The sequence below is a fragment of the Musca domestica genome, unplaced genomic scaffold (assembly GCF_030504385.1).
Source record: "Musca domestica strain aabys unplaced genomic scaffold, Musca_domestica.polishedcontigs.V.1.1 14, whole genome shotgun sequence".
Taxonomy (NCBI): domain Eukaryota; kingdom Metazoa; phylum Arthropoda; class Insecta; order Diptera; family Muscidae; genus Musca; species Musca domestica.
Window position 1 is genome coordinate 17,150,246 of NW_026712192.1, and position 17,057 is coordinate 17,167,302.

General features: G+C 36.3%; 1 pseudogene; it reads right to left on the reverse strand.

Moving 5' to 3' along the window:
- LOC131801056 (uncharacterized) overlaps window positions 1–17,057 on the reverse strand; it is a 162,895-nt pseudogene that overhangs the window by 124,939 nt on the left and 20,899 nt on the right.

The window sequence follows — 17,057 nt, forward strand, 5'->3', positions numbered from 1 at the left end:
TTAAACAATTCATTTCACCATGCGTTGTCAACAACACAAGGGACTCACACACACACACACGTACACACACAGCGACTGCTGGTGCTACTAACAAGTCGTGTGAAAGGTCTAAACGTCTTTGCTGACACTTACTAAACGAAGTTATTTGTTTGGCTTGTTGTTTAGACATATCCAATGGCGAATCCTAATTTCGTAGCCATTTTTTTTACTTTTATGGCTTGACGAGGTAATGCCTTAACATGGATCCATCGAATGAATGAACAAACCTCCCCACGACAGTGCTTGAAGAAATTTGTCAAATTTAATAAGAATATAATGAGGAAAAGATTTTTATGTTTTGACACAAGTCAATAAATTTGAAGTGTTTGAATGTTCCTCCAGCCGCCCAAAAATTGCCAGGAATTGATGTGCAATAAATTTCCAGTAAACAAATCCATTGCCAACCATATTCTCGAAATATGGGTTTCATATTAAATATATTTCTTTTTGTTCTTAACGTTTTTAATAAAATAATTCTCAATACTTTATGGGAAATATATTTCGGCAATAATTTGCCGTAAAAATTGAAAATCTGTAAAAATATATGAAATGACGTGTATTTGGTAATGGGGAATGGCAGTCGTGAGGCCAAATAGCAGTAACATCTGTAAAAACGAAAATAAAATAAACGGCCGGTCGACTTTTAAATACCATGCATTATGAGGATAAAGGGATGCCTCTTAAAACAACTCTAGAAAATTTGGTATTCGTGTATGGAACATAAAGTTGAAAATTTCAATGAAATTTTTGGGAAAAACAAGTAAACAATCTTTGCATACCCTCCACCATTTAGTACAAATTTAACAATTTTCAAAAAATAAAATCCGTTAAAAATTCTTTTAAAATCTTAAAAATACCGAATGTAGCCGTATATTAGAACGACGTGGACCTGTATAGGCCACTTTTGTCACAAGCTATTACAATCTGTTTATAATAAAAAAATCTGTTTATAATGTAGCTAAAATCATCAAAATACCGAATATCGGGGGGTATCATTATATGGGGGCTATACCAATATAACGGTAAATACCAAATTTGAAACAATTCCGGTAAATGTCGCTAAAATCATCAAAATACCGAATATCGAGGGGTACCGTTATATGGGGGCTATACGAAGACGTGGACCTACATGGCCCATTTTCAACACCAAAAGTCCTGCAGACATAATACACATTTGAGTAACATTTTATCAAACTACTTCATTTCGGTCGGAAGCTAGAGTGATTTCCACAGACGGACAGACGGACTGACATCGATAAATCGGCATTTTATGCTGATCAAGAATATATATACTTTGTGGGGTCTAAAATGTATATTTCGAGGTGTTACAAACGGAATGACAAACTTAATATACCCTCCATACTATGGTGCAGAGTCTAATAAAGGTAAAATTTTCATAATATCGGTAAATTGGAGAGATTTATATCGAAGGTATATAAAAATCCGAACCGATCTCGATAAAATTTGGCAGAGGTATTTTCGAGCTGCATCTGAATTCCGTCGGACGTGTCAAAATTCAGGTCATTTGGGCTGATATTCATTTGGGGCACAATAAACTTGAAATCAGATGAGGGTATATATGGGAGCTATATCCAAATTTGAACCGATCTCGATAAAATTTGGCAGAGATATTTCTGGGATGTATTTGATATGTTGTACCAAATATCGAATAAAAGACATAAAAATAAATAAGGAAGGAATGGTCCAATATCTACTATCTTTCTAACAGATCTTGTGTTGATGGAAATATTAAGATGTACCACGCCTGAATGGAATCGGGTGATAAGATCTTGGTTTATGAGCTTCACGGTTTTTCAAATTGTTGACCCTCTGTGGGGGAGGTACCAGAAGGAGTGAGCCGATATATTCCATCTTCATACCGGACCTTGGGTTTAGAAAAATTTTAAGGCAATCAGACTCTTATATCAAATTTTAAAGGAGTTATAATTGTTCAAAAATTTGACCCTTTGTGGGTGAGGTACTTGATGGAGTGGACCGATATTGTTCATTTTCGCACCTGACCTAGCACTGATGCAAATATTAGGACTTGCAAAGTTGGAGCAAAATAGGATTATCTTTTTTCTTTCTATGTAGTATTTTTTTTTTTTTGTTTTTAAAGGGGGAGGTACCAGAGGGAGTGGACCGATATTGCCCGTCTCGATCCTAGTTTGACAATAATATTACGATGTGACAAGTTTGGACCAAATCGGATTCTCCCTTCGAGATTTATCGTGCGCACCAGTCAGACAGACGGACATATCTAGATCGACCCCAAATATGCAGAAGAGGATTTGGTCCACAGAGATCTAGGGTCTGAAACCGTTATTTCGATGAGGCACGTTTTTGCCGTATCAAATGATTTATGTATACCCTCTCTAGCCATATGGCTGAGGGTATAACTAGCCATATGGCTGAGGATATAACAATGCTACTATTCACCCTGGAAATCCAATTTGAAACTCGAAACAATTCTTTATTAAAGTTCTGAAATTGCTAATATTTTGTTACGGAGAATTTGATTTGTAAAGAACATTTCGGAAATGTCTCAAATAGTTCGAAATTTTATTTGTTTATACGGTCATAGGCTACAGGGCTGTCGCTACAGCTGTCGGTATAACCAACTAATCAATGATAATTCAATGTCGACAAACGAAAAAATATAATATTTTTGACAATTCAAGTTTCGGTGTTGCTTTAGACATGTTTTGCTGTTGAATTATTGTACCGTTTTCCAAAATAGCGGTCGCAGCAATTATATTCGGGAAATCCTTAAAATATTGACATTACACAAGAGTAGTGGCGCCCAAGCTTCAAAAATTGCATTATTTGATGGAACGGTCATTTTTCCCATTTGTCTTCCTCTTTTGGTGGTACAGAGGTCAATATCTATCAAGGAATTCACACTTGTAACAAAGATTAAAGAAACTGTCATTGATACATTTTTAATTAAATATTCCAACAATGCAAAGAAATTCAAAAATTTTTATTTGCTTACTTTAAATCTAAGGCCCCAAATAATAAGAGAATCTTAGTGCCCCACAGTTTTTGGAAACATACTACCACATAATTACCAGCTCCGCCATGAATAAGTCATAGAACTACCGGTTCCTTTGGTATTCAATTAGTTATACAATTAAGTATTACTCTTCTGCCACTTATTCCTCTGCTGCCGCTGATGCTGCTTAAGAGTTTTTCCTGATAATCGACGCCTTCGGCATAAACACTGTAATGAGTTTACAGTTTACACTTTCACCGCATTTTTTGGTTTATTATCTCGAACTAAATTTATTTAAATTCTCCAAGGACTTGTTAATCAACCAACCAAACACTCACCCACCCATCCACCCACACAAAAGCATTGTTTACACTAACACTTGGTGTTGGTGTTGTTGCTACAACTGTTGTCGTTGCCGAACAAGCCTTGTTCTTAATTAAGAATATTTTGGTAGGCATTCAGCAGAGAGAAACACCAGTAATCGAGGGAAAAGCCAGCCTATCAACGAATTGTGTTGCTTGCCATCCAGGGCCCATGGCGGTATCCTTGAAGAAGAAGACAGTATCGTCGTCGTCGTTAACTGTTTTCAATTTTCTATCCCAAAAAAGAAATCGCCAAAGGTCGTGGAGCCATGGTGTCATAGCCATCGTTCTTTTTTTTTTTTAATTAGGTATGCCAAGGGGGAATATTGAAGAAAAAATAATACCCAAAATGGGGATTTTTAAAAATTTAACAATTTTTTAAAGCCACTAGATAAATTATACAATTCGAGAACTACTGGGTGAGATAAACAAATCGCAACCAACTTCAGACTGCTGTCAATTCTAAGCCACTCGTCCGGCAGCTGTAAAAAAATTATTCCAGTGACAGCTCATTATATTGTTTACAAGCGGACTAAAGCAGTTGGGTGAGAATTTTCCACAAGAAAAGTTATTCGTGATGGAATTCAAGCGTGATAGTGTGATTTCTTTATATTTGGCTAGAAAACCCCAAGTGGCTATCGTTAGAGCACTCCAGCATTTAAATGTGAATAAATCTTTTGTGTCTCGTACCATCGCTTGTTACTGTGGTACTGGTAGCGTAGCCTGACGTCAAGGAAGTGGACGGAAGAAAACATCAACATCAGCAGAAATGGTTCGAAAAGTAAAGAAAAAGCGACTTGATCGAAACCGAAACCCGCGTCGCAGTGGCCGAAAAATGGCTCGTGAGCTGAAAATATAGCAACAATCCATTCGACAAATATTGAAAAATGAGCTAGGGGTAAAGCCATTGAAATTCAAAAAAGTGCACCGCAACAGAAACAAAATAGACTCAAAAGAGCAAAAGAGTTGCTTCACTTGGTCGAAAGTGGTGAACTGCCGAATTTGCTGTTCTCCGATGAGAGAACTTTCGTTGTCCAGCAGTTTGTAAACAAACAAAATGATCGTGTTGACTTGCCAAAGAGGTTGAAAATGTGCACCTTCAGTTGCCCATCAGAACTCAAGCGCCGGCCAAGGTGATGGTGTGGGCCGCCATAACAGCTGATTGTCGCTCTCCGCTTGTAATAATCGACCGTATCATCAGAATAAATGTCCAATATTGTCGCGAAACTATTCTGGAGGGTGTATTAAAGTCTTGAGCACGCAAAAATTTGAGACCCAGACCTTGGACATTGCAACAAGACTCAGACGCGCCACCCAATAATGGTTACAAAATGAGGTTCCTCGCTTCATTTCCAGCGCATAATAGCCATCAAAATCTCCGGATACCAATCCCGTTGGACTATTGTGTCTGGAGTATTTCGGAAAGCAAGGCTGGCACTAAAAAATACCAAAGTTTCGATCACCTCAAGAAGGCGCTTCGCCGGGAATGGGCCAAAATACCGCAGACCAACATTCGGGCAGCGTATGACGGTTTCATTGGCCATATGAAGGCAATAATTCATGCCAAAGGTGACCAATTCGAACATCTAAACTTATTCTAAAATTTAATGGTATTTTCGACATTTTTTGCTTCATTAAATAAAATCTTCGGCCGGGCCGAACTTTCATTACCCTCCACTAGTTGGTACAAATTTGGCAATTTTCAAAAAAAAAAAAAAAAATAAATAAAATCCGTTCAAAATTCTGTTAAAATCTTAAAAATACCGATTGAAACCGTATATTAGGGTCTATACGACGGCGTGGACATGCACACGCAACTTTTATTCTAAGCTTTTACAATATTCAAATGCCAAACATGAAAAAAATTATGTTTATAATTTAGCAAAAATCTTCAAAATACCGAATATAGGGAGGTACCATGGGGTTTAAAAAAGGCGGACCTGCAGAGACAAATTTCTGTCTAAGGCTGTGGTATCCATTACGAACTTCAAATACCAAATTAAAAAAATCTGGTGAATAATGTCGCTAAGATCATCAAATTACCGAATATCAGGAGTTACCGTTATATGGGGGCTATACGAAGACGTGGACCTACTTGGCTCATTTTCTGTCTTAAGCTGTGGTATTCGTTGCGAACTTCAAATATCAAATTTGAAACAATTCGGGTAAATAATGTCGCAAAAATCATTAAAATACCGAATATCGGAGGCTACCTTTATATGGGGGCTATACGAAGACGTAAACCTGCACAGACAATTTTATGTCATGGGCTGTAGCATCCATTACGAACTTCAAATACCAAATTTGAAACAACTCCGGTGAATAAAATCGCTAAAATCATCAAAATATCGAATATCGGGAGGTACCGTGATATGGGGGCTATACGAAGACGTGGAACTGCACAGACAATTTTCTGTCATAGGCTGTAGTTATGTACTACGAACTTTAAATACCAATTTTGAAACAATTCTGGTAAATAATGTCTCTAAACTCATCAAAATACCGCATATCGGGAGGTACCTTTATAAGGGCCCTATACGAAGATGTGGACCTTCATGGCCCATTTTCAATACCAAAAGTCCTGCAGACATAATACACATTTGAGTAACATTTTATTAACTTACTTCATTTCGTTCGGAAGCTAGAGTGATTTCCACAGACGGATAGACGGACCGAAATCGAAACAGAATTTTATGCTGATCAAGAATATATATACTCTGTGGGGTCTAAAATGTATATTTCGAGGTGTTAAAAATGCAATGACAAACTTGATATACCCACCATACTATGGTGGAGGGCATAAAAAATGTAAAAATCATGCCGTTTGACTTTGTTGCAGTTTTTTTATCTCACCCTGTATCTTTAACATTATGAAACTTAGTATTGCAAAAATCTCCTTATCTGTCATCCCTAATTGAAATACGAAATTCATGGAATTGATTAAATGAGGAAAATATATAAATTTTGGATAAAAGTTAAGTTGTGCTTTAATTACCAAAGTTTTTAGTCGCTTGTTTTTTTTTTCTGTTCGTTTCACTTTTGGTTGAAATACAAAACTTCTTAAATCTTGAAATTTGAAACCGGATAAAGATATATATGATATATCCAAATCTGAAACGATCTCGATAAAACTTGGCAAAGATATTTCTGAACTGTATTTGATATATTTCCCTGAATATCGTTGTTACGGAGTGCATATTACGGCTGTGGGCAACAAATATAACAAATCGGATCTGAACCGATCTTCACCAAATTTGGCATACTAGCTTCTAGACTCAATTTGGTCGTAAGTGCCAAATTCCATCCCATTCGGGCAAATATTAGACGTTTGGTGCACAATAAAAAGTAAATCGGACGAAGTTCTATATGGGAGATATATCCAAATTCGAACCGATCTCGATAAAATTTAGCAAAGGTATTTCTGAGCTGTATTTGATATATTTCCCCAAATATTGTTGTTACAAAATATATATAAGAGCTGTAGCTATATCTGAACCGATTTCGATCAAATTTGGCATACTTATTTTCTGGCCTAATTTGGTAGTATGTGCAAAATTCCATACTATTCGGGCTGATATTACACGTTTGGTGCACAATAAATGGCAAATCGGACGAAGGGTATAAAAACACAAATAAAATAGTATCAGTCGGTTTTGCCAACAGATGTATACCCCCAGCCTTGAGTTATGATTATTCAAACTGTTGACTCTTCATGGGAGAGGTTCAGAAGCCGTTACCCAATATTGACCAATTCGTATCTGACCTAAAACTGATATAAATATTACAACGTGCCAGATTTGGACTATATCGACTACTTCCTATACTTTATATGAGATATGTACAAATTTTTGGAAAATGTGGAAACATGCGTGAGGTAGCAGATATTGCGAAAAATTTGAAGAAAATCTAATATTTATATCCAATTTTATACGAAATCATAAATTTTTTCTGGTTAAGAGAGTTGTAAAGAATCGTCGACTTGTATCGCAAGCAATGACAGATATAAATATTGGAAATTGTGACCCTTTTTTGGGTGAGGTAACAGAAGGGGTTGGGAGATATATATCATTCTCACAAGAGGTCTTGAATTAGCAAAAGTATTTGGATGTGCAAAATTTGAGGAGAGTTGGATGCTTATTTCGTTTTTTTGAGCGTTTTGTTTTTCAAAAATCTTGAACCCTGTGTCAGGGAGATATCAGAAGAAATGGTCCGATCTGTAACATCTATTTAACTGATCTTGAATTTATGGACATGTTGAGATGTACCAAGTCTGAATGGAATCTGATGTTAATTTCGCTTTTTATGAGCTTCACATACAAGAGCTTGGATTAATAAAAATATTGTGATATGTGTAATTTGAAGTGAACTGGATGCGTATTTCGAATTTTATGATCGTTTCGGTTATTGAAAAGTTCGACCCTTTGTGGGGGAGGTACCAGAAGGAGTGGTCCTATCTCTACCATCTTTATAACATATCTTGTGTTGATGGAAATATTGTGATGTGCCAAATCTGAATGGAATCTGATGTTAATATTGGGTTTTAGTTTCGGGTTTTATGAGCTTCATTGATATTCAAATTTTGACCATTTGTGGGGGAAAGACAGAGTGGAGCGATATATCCTATCTTCATACCAGACTTTGTGTTAATGGTATGGGATAATGGAATGTGTGAAATACAAAGAGAACCTGATGCTTATTTCGGATTTTATAAACGTTTTGGTTATTCAAAACTTTGGCCCGATCTCTACCGTTATTTGTTTAACAGATTCTGTGTCGATGGAAGTATACAGATGTGCAAAGCTAAATGGAATCCGATGTTAATTTTTATGAGCTAAATGAATATTCAAAATTTCCACCTTTTATGGTGTCCATTTTCGCACCAGACCTAGCACTGACGCAAATATTAGGATGTGCAAAGTTGGAGCAAAATCGGATTATCGTTCCTCTTTCTGTGCAAAAAATATTTTTTTTTTTAATATTTCGCCCATTTGTGGGGAGTTAGAAGTAGCGAACCGATATTGTCAATCTCCGAACTACGAACGATATACCAAGTTTGGATCAAATCGGATACTCCCTTCGAGTATGATCGTGGGCACCAGCCAGACAGACAGACGGACGGACATCGCTAGATCGACTCTAAATGTCCTGAAACGGATTTGGTCCAGAGAGACCTAGGGTCTAAGCCCGTTATTTCGATGAGGCGCTTTTTGGCCGTATTGTTCACAGAATGGGGTTATTATTGGAACAAAATATCGTAAAGATGGACGCTTCCGCTTTGCTGGCACACATGCGATCTTTTAATGAATAATTCAATGACACTTTTGTATAAATGCTATTTTTCATTAATGCAGCATCCAGTTTCCTCTTTTAAGGCTTGAATCGTCATCGGCTTATTCGGCCCAAAGAAAATATATAAAGGTGTTAAATCGCTCGATCTGGTCGGTCAATCATGGTCTTCAAAACACGAAATAACACGACCAGGAAATGACTGCTGCAGCAATTGAAATGCTTCTCAGAATGTATGACATGTGGCGCCGTCATGTTTTAACCACATGTCCTCCATATTCATTTCATCAATTCTAGGCAATAAATAACTGGTTATCATTTCACGATATCGAATTCCGGTGTCAAAACATTGTCCACGGTTTCCATATATAGGTAACCACCGATAATCGGTTTGAAAACGTTAATTGTATTCAAATATCTAAATTTATAATCGAAATTTACACCAACATCCATGTATTCCAATATTTATGTCGGAATATGATCTAGTGTGCTAAAGGAAATGTATCTCCCCACAAATAGTCAAAATTTCAAAAATATCAGCCACATAAAAAGTGAACTGAGTTCGTGATTGAGTCGAAACTTAGCACACCGAAATATTTCAATCACACTATCTCGTATTACTAACATTTCTATTAATATCTCAAGACAACATGAAATAAGTTCCCACTTTTTTAAACTTCTCACATCTGGTGTGGAAAAAGGATATATCAGTCCACTTTCGAAAAAAAAAGACCAGTAAAGAAAGTCTCAAAGAAGGGCGAGGCCGACTTTATGATACCCTACACCACTTGGCTAATTTAGTAGAGCTGCGCATAACAATTAAAAGTTTTATGGGAGAATTCAATCGTACACGCTATGATTATAATTATAATTTAAAGTTCAAAAAACTAAATAAGCCGAAGCATTTATATCTTTAAATTCGGACTTGTATTGCCCATTTGGTGCACAATTAATTTGAAATCGGATAAAAATATATATGGAGCTATATCCAAATCGGAACCGATCTCGATAAAATTTGGCAAAGATATTTCTGAGCTGCATTTGATATATTTCCCTGAATATCGTTGTTACGGAGTGCATATTACGGCTGTGGGTAATAAATACAACAAATTCGATGAACAATACATATGGGAGCTATTGCTATATCTGAACCGACCTTCACCAAATTTGCCATACTAGCTTCTAGACTCAATTCGGTCGTAAGTGCCAAATTTCATCCAATTTGGACAAATATTAGACGTTTGGTGCACAATCCAAGGTAAATCGGACGAAGTTATATATGGAAGCTATATCCAAATCTGAACCGATCTCGATAAAATTTATTGTTATTACAGAGTGCATATTACGGCCGCGGAGGACAAAAATAACAAATTGGATGAACAATATATATGGGAGCTATAGCTATATCTGAACCGATTTCGATGAAATTTGGCATACTTATTTTGAGGTCCAATCTGATCGTACGTGATATTACACGTTTGGTGCACAATAAATGGCAAATCGGACAAAGATATATATGGGAGCTTTATCTAAATTTTGACAGATTGTCTCCAATTTCAATAGGGTTCGTCCTGGGCCAAACAAATGATTTGTGCAAAATTTCATCTAGATAGGGCAATAAATGCGAACTGTATTTTGTTTACAAAAATAAATGGACATGTATAAATCGACTCAGAATGTGATTCTATGCAGATCATCAAAAGGAACTATGGGTCTATCACGTTTCCTTTTGCCTGTTACAAACAAATGCACAAAGACGTAATACCCTGACCACCTTGTGGTGTAGGGTATAAATAGTATTCCTTATAGGAGCGATGTAAAGATTCGATTTAGTTTAAATTTCGCACATATTTGTATCAGGTTTAATTCCGATACGAATATGTACTAAATACCTATGTACTCGTACCTTCCCTTGAAAGGGTGAACAGTTTGAATAAACATTTTGACGATTTTTGTCGGTGACCGCTAAAAAAGGGTATCAAAAATCCTCCTTCCAAATTTTTTCTTGAAGAATGGTCTGGGTCAAAATATTCTAAATAATGTCATGATGTTTTCTTGTTTATTTGCGACATAACATATGTCTGCAATATAACCTTTAAATTTCAACCAAAAATCGTTTATGCCGCCGCCTTCATTTGTTCTCAAAACAGACGCTTTTGAAATTAACTTCATTTGAATGACCCAAAGGGCAAATTAAGTTTACTTGCCTGCCATCTTCATTATAACGGTGCCGAGCAAAACACAAAAAAATGGAAAATATGGCATATCCTGAACATTTGTTTTTTGCTGGGCCAGAGTGGCGTATAAGGAACGGTATCCCAAAAGGAGAGCAAAGAAGGAATACTCCGAATTTCAAAGTTGCTTGTGACAGTGTGACGTTATCCCATGGCACAGCAGCAGCAGCAGCCGTAAGTAGTGGTTGTAATAATGTATGTGTGGGTATGTATGTATGTTAAACATATATTCACATGCGTGTCGAAGTGCTCCCTTGGAATTACTTGGTCTTGACTTGGGTTTCTTGGAACCATTGCCATGGCGAACCAAATAGCGACAATGGTGGAAGCCGGCTTTCCTACCATCATGGCATAATAAATTATGTGTGGGAAAATACATTAAAATATCGCTGTGTTTTTTGGTGTTGTTGTTGTTGGTGGTGGTTGTGGTTGTGTCTTTTTACGCACAGCAGTTACTTAATATGAGCAGTTTTCGTTACTAAAAAGTCATTTGTTTTAATCAATTTCAGTGACATGTCGCAAATTTTTATCAGATTTTTTTTATTCTCTGTTTCTGTTTTAATTTTCTTGTGACAATGGCATTTCATTTATTTCCAGTTTTTTATTTTGGTCGGTTGGTCGGTTGGTTGGATGGCTGTTCTGTCTTCTTCTTCTACTCCTTCCATGCTGTGTTGTAAATGGCATTTAATTTAAAAGAAATTAAAAATTGATGTCATACTTCGTGGTATGGTCCAATTATGCTAAGGACATGTGGTGATGCTGTTGGCATGAGACATGTAGGTGACGCTCTCAATGGGGTGGTAATTTGTTATTTATTAACATTATATAAAAAGAAAGTGATATTTATAGCCAATAACGTTGTTTATTGTTGTCATTAAGTTGTGAGGAAATTAAGGTAATTGCAAAGAAGCGGAGGATGATGTAATATTTGAAATAAATATTCATTGCGTAAATTTGTGTGGATATTGTTTTTTTTGATGACTGTTTTTGTAATACACTCAGCCACATGGCTAGAGAGGGTATACAGGGTGAGGTGAAAAAACTGCAAAAACTCTAGACTGCTGTCATTTCCAAGCCACTCGTCCAGTGATAGCTCGTCAAGGAAGTGCACGGAAGGAAACATCAGAAACCAGTAAAGAAAGTCCTAAAGTCGGGCGGAGCCGACTTTATGATACCCTACACCACTTTGCTGATGTAGTAGAGCTCCACATACCATTTAAAAGTTTTTATTGGAGAATTCAATCATACACCCTATAATTTAAAGTTCAAAGGACTAAATATGCCGAAGCATTTGTATCTTATATTTATATTTATAATTTAAAGTTCACAGGACTAAATATGTGGAAGCATTTGTATATTTTAAATTCGGACTAGTATTGCCATTTGGTGCACAATTCAATTGAAATCAGATAAAGATATATATGGGAGCTATATACAAATCTGAACCGATCTCGATAAAACTTGCAAAGATATTTCTGAGCTGTATTTGATATATTTCCCTGAATATCCTTGTTACGGAGTGCATATTACGGCTGTGGGTAACAAATACAACAACTTGGATGAATAATATATATGAGAGCTATAGCTATATCTGAACCGATCTTCACGAAATTTGGCATACTAGCTTCTAGACTCAATTCGGTCGTATGTGCCAAATTCCATCCCATTTGGGTAAATATTAGACGTTTGGTGCACAATAGAACGTAAATCGGACGAAGTTATATATGGGAGCTATATTCAAATCTGAACTGATTTCGATAAAATTTAGCAAAGGTATTTCTGAGCTGTATTTGATATATTTCCCTGAATATCGTTGTATCAGAGTGCTTATTACGGCTGCGGAGGACAAAAATAACAAATCGGATGAACAATATATATGCGAGCTATAGCTATATATTTACCGATTTCGATCAAATTTGGCATACTTATTTATATTTCAGGCCTAATTTGTTTGTATATGCAAAATTCCATACTATTCGGGTCGATATTACACGTTTGGTGCACGATAAAAGGCAAATCGGACGAATATATATATGGAAGTTATATCTAAATTTTTACCGATTATCTCCAATTTCAATAGGGTTCGTCCTTGGGCCAAGCAAATGATTTGTGCAAAATTCCATCTGGATCGAGCAATAAATGCGAACTGTATTTTGTTTGCAAAAATACATGGACAGACGGACGGACATACATAAATCGACTCAGAATGTGATTCTATGCAGATCATCAAAAAGGAACTATGGGTCTATCTCGTTTCCTTTTGCCTGTTACAAACAAATACACAAAGACATAATACCCTGACCTGACCTTGTGGTGTAGGGTATAAATAGACTCAAAAGAGCTAAAGAGTTGCTTCGCTTGGCCGAAAGTGGTGAACTGCCGAATTTAGTTTTCTCCGTCTCCGATGAGAAAACATTCGTTGTCCAGCAGTTAGTAAACAAACAAAATGATCGTGTTTACTTGCCAAAGAAATCAGCTGAAAATGTGCACCTACGGTTGGCCACCAGAACTCAAGCGCCGGCCACGGTGATGGTGTGGGCCGCCATAACAGCCGATGGACCCTCTCCGCTCGTATTAATCGACATCATGAGAATAAATTCCGAAAATATTCTGAAGGGTGTATTAAAGCCTTCGGCACGCAAACATTTTGGCCGTAGAGTCCAACAGGTCTCAGCACCATCACACTTGCCACCCAAGAATGGTTACAAAATGAGGTTCCTCGCTTCATTTCCTGCGCCCAATGGCCACCAAAATCTCCGGATACCAATCCGCTGGACTATTGTGTCTGGAGTATTTTGGCATGCAAGGTTGGCACTAAAAAATACCAAAGTTTCGATCACCTAAAGCAAGCGCATCGCCGGGAATGGGCCAAAAAACCGCAGAGCAACATTCGGAAAGGGTGTGATGGTTTCATTGGTCGTTTGAAGGCCATAATTTGAGTTGAAGGTGACCAATTCGAACAAATCTAAACTTATACAAAAATTTGATGCTATTTCCGACATTGTTTGCTTTCATTCAATAAAATTTAAAAAAATGTAAACATTTTGGCGTTTATTTTTTTGCGGTGTTTTTATCTCACCCTGTATAATTTTTTTTAACTGTTTACAATTACAGATAAATAGACGACCGTTTAACCTGAAATAAATATTCATAATTGATTTTCTGTGGGCCACATAAATAACTCTACAGAATCTTATTTTCGGTTACTTAATTTGTGGTCGTATCTGCTTGTACTTAAGCCAAGGTATTAAATCATTATAACAAATACAATAAATAAACAACTGAAATACAATAATAAACAAGTAAACAAAAAAGTACCGACAATAAACAAAACGAAACAAAAGAAACTTAATTAAAAAGGATAAGAATGAATGATGTACGTACTCACATACAGACATGCACATTATTACTAAGTATGTATGTATGTCTATATATACGTCACTGATAACAGTCATCTATGAAGTAACACATACACTCGGTGAATGTACGAGTATGTTGGTAATTGATAGTTGCAGAGACTAGCATACGCACATACCGACTGACTTTTAAATACAATTCACCCATCCAGGTATGTTGTGTACGTGTGTGTGTGTGTGTGTGTAAGCTCACACTTTTAATGCCGTGCAGATACATATCAAAAGCTGAAACCAACCAACCATCCAACCACTACTGCAAACATTTATCAAGGTGCGATTTCGCCTCTTTTGTATGAATTTATACAAACTACTGATAATTTAATTAAATTTATTCGTTTACAAAACACGCTCGTATCGCTTGATATTCGTACACACATACACAAACACACTCCACCCATACATTTCTCTTGTTATACGATTACACAGAGCATCTATTTTGTTAAGATTGCTAAGTATACAAAGTTAATGCAATATGTTTGTTTGTATTCGCATCCATTCACTCGTAATAAGTAGTGTACTATGTGGCACAGTGGGTGATTCTGCTTTGTGGTAGAATTACTGAAAGTTTTTTTCGTATTGATAACAAAAGTAAAAAAGCTGTAAGTTTGGCCGGGCCGAACTTTGAATACCCTCCACCATTTGGAACGAATTTGGCAATTCTCAAAAACAATAAAATTCGTTTAAAAATTCTGTTAAAATCTTAAAAATACCGAATGTAGCTGTTACATTAGGGTCTATACGACGACATGGACCTGGAACTTTTGTCATAAGCCATTACAATATTCAAATGCGAAACTTAACAAAAAAAATCGGTGAAAATGTAGGTAAAACCATCAAAATACCGAATATCGGGAGGTACCGTTACATGGGGTCTATACGAAAACCTGGACCTGCACAGACAATTTTCTATCTTAGGCTGCAGTATCCATTACAAATTTCAAATACCAAATTTGAAACAATTCCTTTGAAAAGTATCGCTAAAATCATCAAAATACCGCATATCGGGAGGTACCGTTATATGAGGACTATACGAAGACGTAGACCTGCACAGACAATTTTCTATCATAGGCTGTAGTATTCATTTCAAACTTCAAATACCAAATTTGAAACAATTCCGATGAATATTGTCGCAGAAATCATCAAAATACCGAATATACTGGAGATACCGTTATATGGGGGCTACACCAAAACGTGGCTGCTGACATAATATACATTTGAGTAAAATTTTATCAGCCTACTTCATTGCGTTCGGAAGCTAGAGTGATTTTCACAGGGGGACAGACGGATAGACATCGCTAAATCGACATTGATTTTTATGCTGATCAAGAATATATATATATACTTTGAGGGGTCTAAAATGTATACTTCGAGGTGTTACAAACGGAATGACAAACTTAAAATACACTATATACTATGGTGGATGGTATAACAAGTTAAATAGTATCAGTCGGGTTTGCCGACATATGTATACCTCCAGCTTTGGGGTATGATTATTCGAATTGTTGACCCTTTATTGGTGGAAGTTCCAAAGAAGTGAGCCAATATTGTCCATGTCGTATTTGACCCAAATCTGATATAAATATTACTACTTATCAGATTTGGGCTTTATCGACTAATTTCTTTACATTTTATGAGATATGTGATAATTTTTAGAAGATTTTGAAATAAGCGTGAGTTGTGGACCGAAATATTCCACTTAATCTAATACTGACTAAATACTAATTGGTATGTGCAATATTTAAATAAAATCGAAGATTTATTTTCAATTTTATGCGAATAAATGGTAATTAAAACGTTCAACTTTTGTGGGGAAGATACCAGAGGGAGTGGACCCATATACACCCTATTCCTATCGAACCCTGGTTAAGAGAGACATTTAGATATACCAAGTTTGAAATGAATCGCGGACGTGTCCGCAAGTTATGAGATATATAAAAACTGATAGTTTTGACAATAGTGAGATAAATACAGGCAATAATGACCCGTTGTTGGGGAGGTACCAGAAGGGATGCGGCAATATTTATCATCCTCACACCAGAGCCAGTGTTAGTAGAAATATTGGAATGTATGAAGCTTAGTATCAATCGGATGCTTATTTCGCATTTTATGGGAGTTTGGGTTATTGTAAATTTTTACCTGTAGTTGGGGAGGTGTCAGAGGGAGTGAGCCGGCTTATATCATCTTTCCAACAGATTTCGTGCTAACAGATATATTAAAATGTGCCGAGTTTGAAAGTAATCGGAAGCTCAATTGGCATTTCACGAGCTACATGGTTATTCAAATGTTTGACTTGCAGAGGGGGAGGTACCAGAAGGAATAAACCGATATATCCCATCTTCACACTAGATCTTGAATTAATAAAAGTATTGGGATGTGTGAAATTTGATGAGAATCGGATACTTATTTCGCATTTTTTGAGATTTATAATTATTAAAAAATGCGACCCTTTGTGGGGAGGTACCAGAAGGAGTGGGTCGATATATCCCATCTTCACACTAGATCTTGTGTTTATAAAAATATTAAGATGTGTAAAATTTTTAAAAAATCGAACTCTTATATTATATATTATAGGAGTTATAATTATTTGAAATTTTGACCCTTTTTAGGGGAGGTACTTGATGGAGTGGGCCGATATTGTCTATTTTCGCGCCTGACCAAGCGTTTACAAAATTATTGGGATTTAAAAAGTTTTGGTTGAACCATTCATTATTTATAAGGTAATTTG